Here is an 8,372-nt window from a genome sequence, read left to right as displayed (position 1 = left end):
ATAGGGAAGAAGGAGGAGCTGTTAGGTTTTATTATTATTTTTAATCGTGATAAAAGTCCCATATCTTTTTTTTTTTTTTAATTTGATTTATATGCCGCCCTTCTCCGGAGACTCAGGGCAGCTTACAATGCGTTAAGCAATAGCCTTCATCCTTTTGTATATTTATACAAAGTCAGCTTATTGCCCCCACCATCCGGGTCCTCATTTTACCCACCTTAGAAAGGATGAAAGGCTGAGTCGACCTTGAGCCTGGTGAGATTTGAACTTACAGTAATTGCAGACAGCTGGAGTTAATCACAATGCTATCTAGTCTGCTGAGCCACCAGGTTCTTCTTTTTCCTTCGGTTGACAAGGTTTCGTGGCTGGGCTGTAAGTTTGCTCTATCAAAATGTGGCAAAGTGACTCTTGATGCTGTTTGGAGGGCCTACTCTCGCTCCATAAACGCAAGTAGTCCTCGACTTAACGACCGCAGCGGAGCCCACCATTTCTGTGGTCAAGCGAGACGGTTGTTAAGTGAGCCTTGCCGCATTTTGGAACCTTTCTTCCCGCAGTTGTTAAGTGAATCACCGTGGCTATTAAGCTAGTCACCCCGTTGTTAAGCGAATCCGGCTTCCCCCCCTTGATTTTGCTGCTCAGAAGGTTGCAAAACGAGATCACGTGACCCCCCCCCAGGGCGCTGCGACCGTCGTAAAGATGAACCAGTGGCCAAGCGTGTGAATTTTGATCACACGACCCTGGGGATGAGGCAACGGTCGTAAGTGTGAAAAACGGTCGTAGGCCACTTTTTTCCAATGGCCAAGTCACTTTTTTCGGTGTTGTAACTTCAGACGGTCACTAAATGAACGGTTGTTGAGGGCTATCTGTGTATGCAGAGTGTCGCAGGAGGCAAGTTAGAAGCGAGAGAAAAAGAAATTCTATCAGGGTTTCAAGCTCGTTTTTATGATTTTGCCATAATAAAGCAGAGTCCAACTTGGAGTCTGTTTCCTCTCCTGGCCTACCTCGCAGGGCTGACAGCTTTCCAGCCCAACCCTGAGATCAAGAGGAAGAGATAAGGATAAGAACTGGCCGGGGCTTTTTAGGCACCAGTTAAGGCAATGCATGCCAATAATGTGCAGCGGCAGCCAAAAAAGCCAATGCAATCCTAAATTGCATTAACAGAGGGATACAATCAAGATCAAGGGAGGTACTAATACCACTCTATGAAGCCTTAGTAAGGCCACACCTAGAGTCCTGCATCCAGTTTTGGTCACCAAGCTATAAAAAAGATGTGGAGACTCTAGAAAGAGTGCAGAGAAGAGCAACCAAGAGGATTAGGGGACTGGAGGCTAAAACATACGATCAACGGTTGCAGGAACTGGGCATGGCTGGTCTAGTGAAGAGAAGGACCAGGGGAGACAGGAGAGCATCTTCCAATATTTGCTTCAGAGAGGAGGAAGGGGGTCAAGCTATTTTCCAAAGCAAAAGGAAGGAAGGAAGGAAGGGGCGACGGAGGGAGGGAGGGAGGGAGGGAGGGAGGGAAGGAAGGAAGGAAGGAAGGAAAGAAAGAAAGAAAGAAAGAAAGAAAGAAAGAAAGAAAGAAAGAAAGAAAGAAAGAAAGAAAAAAGGAAACAGGAAGGAAGGTGGAAGGGAGGGAAAGAAAGAAAGAGAAAGAAAGAAAGAAAGAAAGAAAGAAAGAAAGAAAGAAAGAAAGAAAGAAAGAAAGAAAGAAAGAAAGACATCTGAATGAACCATAGATGGACAGAAGACATGGCTAGTCTAGTGAAGAGAAGGACCAGGGGAGACAGGAGAGCATCTTCCAATATTTGAGGGGCTGCCACAGAGAGGAGGGGGATCAAGCTATTCTCCAAAGCACCTGAAGGCCAGACAAGGAATAATGGATGGAAACTGATCAAGGGGAGATTCAACCTGGAAATAAGGAGGAATTTTCTGACAGGGAGAACAATCAACCCATGGAACAGAAGTTGTTGTCGGAAGTTGTGGGAGCTTCATCATTGGAAGCTTTCAGGAAGAGACTGGACTGCCATTGGTCAGAAATGGTGTGGGGACTCCTGCTTGGGCAGGGGGTTGGACTAGATGACCTCCACGGTCCCTTCCAACTCTGTTAACCTATTTTTCTGAACTATAGCTATTTTAAAAGGTTTGGACTTCAACTCCCAGAATTCCCCCGCCAGCATTGCTGGGAGTTGGGAATTCTGGGAGTTGAAGCCCACCCCTCTTAAAATGGCTGAGGTTGAGGATCACTGCCTTAGGGGCATCCACAGGTAGATAGAAAGATAGAGAGATAGAGAGATACAGTAGATAGAGAGATAGACAGGTAGATGATAGATAGATAGATAGATGATAGATAGAAAGAAGATATAGATGATAGATAGATTAGATGGATGGATAGATAGATAGATAGATAGATAGATAGATAGATAGATAGAGATAGAAAGAAAGAAAAAGAAAGAAAGAAAGAAGATAGAGATAGATGAGAGAGAGAGAGAGAGAGAGAGAGAGATGATAGATAGATAGATAGATGATAGATAGATAGATAGAGATAGATAGAAAGAAAAAGAAAAAGAAGATAGAGATAGATGATGAGAGAGAGAGAGAGAGAGATGATAGATAGATAGATAGATGATAGATAGATAGATAGATAGATAGATAGATAGATAGATAGATAGATAGATGATAGATAGAAGATAGAGATGGATGACGGATAGATAGATAGATAGATAGATAGATAGATACGAATTTTAATACGAATTTTAAATGGGTGTATGTTAGTTTTTAATTTATGGGCCAAATTTTTGTATATTTGATTTTAATGGTTTTTAAATTTTGTAAATTATATGTGTTTTAAAATGGCTGTACACCACCCTGAGTCCTTCGGGAGAAGGGCGGTATAGAAATCTAATAAAAGTAAAGTAAAGACAGACAGATAGATAGATGATAAAGAGAGATAGATGATAGACAGACAGATATAGAGATTAGATAGAAAGATTAGATACAGATATTGGATGGATACATAAATAAATCTTTGGACGGCCAAACACGGCCTTCTCAGTGGTGGCTCCTTCTTTATGCAAGCATCATTCCCCCGAAGTATGGCTGCTTTTGTGCAAGGCTCTAAAAATGTGGTTTGGCCAGCAGGCCCGGGAACCAGTAGTGGGTTCCACTTACCTTCGGTACCGGTTCGGAACTGTGAGCGCGCCCGGGGCGCTTCTGCACATGCCCAGAGCATCCGTGATGACATCCTCCACCGCCACTACCGGTTCGCCCGAACTGGTGCAAACAGGTAGAAACCCAATACTGCCGGGGACCCCCGAATGGAGATGGAACAGATGAAGTGTCTGACTTGATTGTGTACAGCACGTCTTCGGTTTACGACCACCACTGAACCCCAAATTTCTGTGGCTAAGGGAAGCGTTTTGCGAAGTGAGTTTTGTCCCGTTTTTTACGACCTTTTCTCGCCACGGTTGTTCAGTGAATCACTGCAGCCGATAAGTTAATAGCTCGGGGTTGCTAAGTGAATCTGGTTTGCCCAGCGACTCGGCTTGTCAGAAGGTCGCAAAAAGGGATCGCACGAACTCAGGATACAGGGCAGCAGTCATAAAGATGAACCCGTGGCCAGGCAGCTGGATTTCGATCACGTGATCGTGGGGATGCTGCTGTTAACTGTGAAAAATGGTCATGTATGTACATTGAGAGCTTATGCCCAGGAAACAAATTTGTTGTCTGGCCAATAAAAGATTTCTATTCTATCCTATCCTATCCTATCCTTTCTATAGTCTATTCTATTCTATTTTTTCTCTCTTCTCTTCTCTTCTCCTCTCTTCTCTTCTCTTCTCTTCTCTTCTCTTCTCTTCTCTTCTCTTCTCTTCTCTTCTCTCTTCTCTTCTCTTCTCTATTTTCTATTCTATTCTATATTCTATTTTCATTCTGAATTATATGCTATTTATTCCATTTTATTCCATTCCTCTCCATAATTCTCTATCCTATCCTATCCTATCCTATCCTATCCTATCCTATCCTATCCTATCTATATTCTATTCTATTCTATTTATTCTTTTCTTTCTATATTCTATTCTACTCTATTTTTTCTCTCTTCTCTTCTCTCTTCTCTATTTTCTATGCTATGCTATGCTATTTACTCTATTCTTTCTATATTCTATTCTATTTTTTCTCTCTTCTCTTCTCTCTTCTCTATTTTCTATTCTATATTCTATTTTCATTCTGAATTCTATGCTATTTATTCCATTCTATTCCATTCCACTCCATAATTCCCTATCCTATCCTATCCTATCCTATCCTATCCTATCCTTTCTATATTCTATTCTATTCTATTCTATTCTATTCTATTCTATTTATTCTTTTCTTTCTATATTCTATTCTACTCTATTTTTTCTCTCTTCTCTTCTCTTCTCTCTTCTATCCTCTATTTTCTATTCTATATTCTATTTTCATTCTGAATTCTATGCTATTTATTCCGTTCCATTCCATTCCATTCCATAATTCTCTATTCTATTCTATTCTATTCTATTCTATTCTATTCTATTCTATTCTATTCTATTCTGTCACATTTTTCAGTGCCGTTGTAACTTTGGTCACTAAACAGACCGTTGTAAGCCGAGGACTACAGCTGTAGCTGCTACGGTGGGGGATGGGAGGGGTGGGATTTTTTTTTTTTTTTTTTTTACGAGTTCTATGATCCTGTGGATTTTTTCAAAAACCATAAACCGCCCAGCGAATCACCCCGTGTGCAAATCGGGCTGCTGTCAAAATTGGTTGAATGAAGAAATAAACGCACGGAGCAAGCCGGCCAGCCACTTCCCCTTCTTCTTCTTCTCCCCTCATCCCAGCCCCGTCTTTGGTTTAATAGTGGCTTAAAAGGATACCTGGGTTTTTGTTTTTTCTGCATCCCCCTTTGTCAAACCAGCTTCACCTTCATTAAGACAAGAGGCTGAGATTTGACTCAGGAACCAGCATCTTAAACCCCCCCCCTCTACACACACACAAATGCACACACACACACACACACAAACACCTTCCAGTCGCTGCTACCTCTCCCAGCTAAGTCGCACCCGCATTTTCCGCAGCAATTCCCATCTTCCATCCAACCTCTCTTCCCATCCCATCCCTGAGTCTATTTTAATTTTCATTTTCCCAGGGCATTAGGACCAGGTGGAAATCTCCTTTCCCCCCCCTTTTCTCCCCCACCCCTCCTCAGGTTTAGATTCTTGTCCCCCACTCCCCCATCTTTTTTGGGGGGGCAAGCTTTGGCCCTGGTGTAAGAAACACCCCTCCCCCCCTGGTTTTTTTGGTTAGTACTTCTGCCTGCAGCTGTGCAGGTGGAATGAATGTGGAGGGGAGGGAGGGAGGGCCAGGGTCTCTAGAGAGGGAGGGGGGAGGGAGGGAGAGGGGGCTGAGTTGGATGGGGGGGGCAAGCTATCAGGCTTAATGTGCTCCCCCCCCAGTGGGGTGGGGGAAGAAATGGCTGCTATGTCTCCATCCTCTCTATAATATGACCACCGACGTCAGCCTATATATATATATATATATATATATATATACATACACACTATCTGGGCATTCAGGTTGAACTGGTTCGTGGGGCACGCGTGGGTCTCTTCGGTGTGTGTGTGGGGGACTATGCCAGCCGAAAGCCCCAGCCGTCCATCCTCAGTGAGTTGTTTTATCTCATTATCTAGGTGGATGGAGGGGGTGGGTGGGGTTTTTTTTTTAAAAAAAATATTTTTTTTCTTCCTTTCCCTCCCCCTACCCCCCCCCCTCTGAAGAATTCGCCTTCCTGCCTCTTATTAGAGTGGCATTATTTTAGAATGAAGGGGGATTTTGCTGGCTTTCTCCCTTCTAAGCCGCGGGAGATCCCGAAGCTCCATTCATAAAAAAGAAAGAAAGGGGGGGGAAAAAAATCCGCAGGGTTTAAAAGCAGCCCCCCCCCTTTTTAAAAAAAATTAATTAAATTTATTTTTTTAAAATATATATATATTCCTGGGGAGCCTTGTCTTTGATTTCTGGCATGTTTTTTTTAAGTCCCTCTTAATAATAATAATAATAATAATAATAATAATAATAATAATAATAATAATAATAATAATAATAAACAACCCACTGGTGGAACTGTAATTCTTTGGGGGGGTTTTTCCCCCCCTTCTCTTTTCCTGCTTCAAATGATGTACTGTCGGTCGCCGGCAAGGGTGGGTTTTTATTTCACCCCCCTCTCTTTTTTTTTCTCAATGAGCCTTTCTTTCTCTTTGCCATCGGAAAGATGAAGGTGGGTCTTCTCTCTTTTTTATGAATGGAATCCAATCCCACCCAAAAAGCGAGAGAGAGAGGAAAAAAAAGGAAGGAAGGAAGGAAGGGAAAGAGGGTAGGGGGTCTATTTGTTTGTGAATCGAAGCCGCTCGAATCTGGATTCATTCATAAAAACAGCTAGGTTCTTTTAACAGATATATATATATATATCTGCAATGGCCATGGTGGTGAGCTAATTTCTTCTCTCTCTCTCTCTCTCTCTCTTTTTTTTTTTTTTCCTCCTCCTGGATCTCCGGTTTGCATGGGGTGGGGTGGATGGGAGGGGGGGGGTCCCTTAAGACCAATTTGTCACAGTCATTTTTAATTTTTATTGTTATTATCTCGATCGTCTTTTGAAACCCCTGGAGGTTTTAAAGAAAGCAGAGGCTTTTTCTCTAAATCTTAATTTTTCCCCCCCTCCTATTAAAGCCTCGGCTTAATATCCATATTCGACTAAATTATATGTGTGTGTGTGTGTAAATATATATATTTATATAGATAGATATATATAAAATCGCCCCCCCCCTCCCTGTTCACCTGTTGTTTATTCAAGAAACGAGGACAAAGAACCTAGCCTAGGTCATGTGACCCTCCATTCACAAAAATCCAGACCAGGGTTTCCATTGAGATGGGTGGAAGGAACAGGCAGCTCAGCTTGGCCATAGAGAGAGACCGTATTTTGTCTGAGCTTGCTCTGTAGCCCCGGCGAGGGAGGAGAAGAAGAGGAGGAGGAGGAGGAGGAGGAAGACGAAGGAGGAAAGAGGAGGAGGAGGAGGACCACGACAACGACGAAAGGGGGCGAGTGGGTAGGTGGGTTTGCAGATCTCAAGAAGAGACTGCTGACAGCCTTCAGCATCCTTCTCACTTGGAGGGGGAGGGGGCAGCAGATTTTTTTATTTATTATTATTATTTTCCTTCCTTCCTAAATATATACATCATCGCAGGCTACAATTCTGCACCAAGGTTTGAAACTGGAGATATATAGATATATATAGATATAGATGCAGACATGCATATGTGCAACAAATACGCATATATAGAAATATATATATATATATATATATTTCATACATGCCTGTGTTTGCCTATGTAGGTGGCCTAATCTTTGTAACCTCTTTTGCATGTTGGAGAAAAAAAATGTCTTTTAAGTCTCGATCTTGAAAGGGAAAGCATGATGCCGACTTTTCTGTTTGTTACTTGGTTCCAAAGAGAAGGCAAGAGGCTTTCTTTTAAGGAGTGGGGGGGTAGGTGGTTTATTCATTGGTACGTGGTCGGTGATATCTTTATTGAAGATATGGTGGCCGGAGCAGGAGACCTTGAGTGAGATTGATGTGCCTTTTCCAGTGGGATCAAAATGCTAGGAGCTGAAGGGCTGTGCGTACGTTTTCCTGCAGTTGACATGATGGCTTGTTGTAGATGTCAGATTGCTGGCTTGTTTGGGTGTGTACCAGGGGAGGGGGGGACGGGGACGGACGTACAGGTGGGGATTGAGCTGAGACTGGTCAGGTCTCGATTCCCGTTGTGTTTTCTCAGCCCTTCGTAATCACGCTGGCAGTTTTTATCTGTGCCTGGGATAACACTTGACAGAAGAGTCATAAAAGTAAAGAGGCTTGGGGAAAATGACATGGGAAATTATTATTATTATTATTATTATTATTATTATTATTATTATTATTATTATTATTATTTGCTGTGGCTTGTTGGTTTCGCTATTTATATATATATATATATATATATATATATATTGGTTCCATATATATATATGTGTATATATATATATATGGAACCAATATACACACAGAAATATATATATATTTCTGTGTATGTGTGGAGGAGTATAAAATCTTGCGAAGAAAAAGAGAAGCTCTTTTGCATTAGAAAAATGGGTGGGCTGCTTTAGTTTGGTCTGCCTTTTTGTGAAATGGAAAAAGGCTTGTGTTTCGGGGAGTTTTCTCTTAAAAATTAAAATTAAAAAAAAAAGAGGGGGGGGAGATAATTCTTCTCTTTCCCCTCCTTTTCTTCCTCTGACCACCAAAACGAGGAATACGTGTCTTCACTTTGCTTCTTGATCTTGT

General features: G+C 42.0%; 1 protein-coding gene across 1 annotated transcript in view; it reads left to right on the top strand.

Moving 5' to 3' along the window:
* SPRED3 (sprouty related EVH1 domain containing 3) overlaps positions 1-8,372 on the top strand; it is a 32,382-nt gene that overhangs the window by 2,254 nt on the left and 21,756 nt on the right. The gene's annotated exons all lie outside the window — the stretch shown is intronic.

This window comes from Pantherophis guttatus, chromosome 10 (genome assembly GCF_059756535.1).
Source record: "Pantherophis guttatus breed Tessera chromosome 10, ASM5975653v1, whole genome shotgun sequence".
Classification (NCBI taxonomy): Eukaryota; Metazoa; Chordata; class Lepidosauria; order Squamata; family Colubridae; genus Pantherophis; species Pantherophis guttatus.
This window is presented reverse-complemented; position numbering and strand designations above follow the sequence as displayed.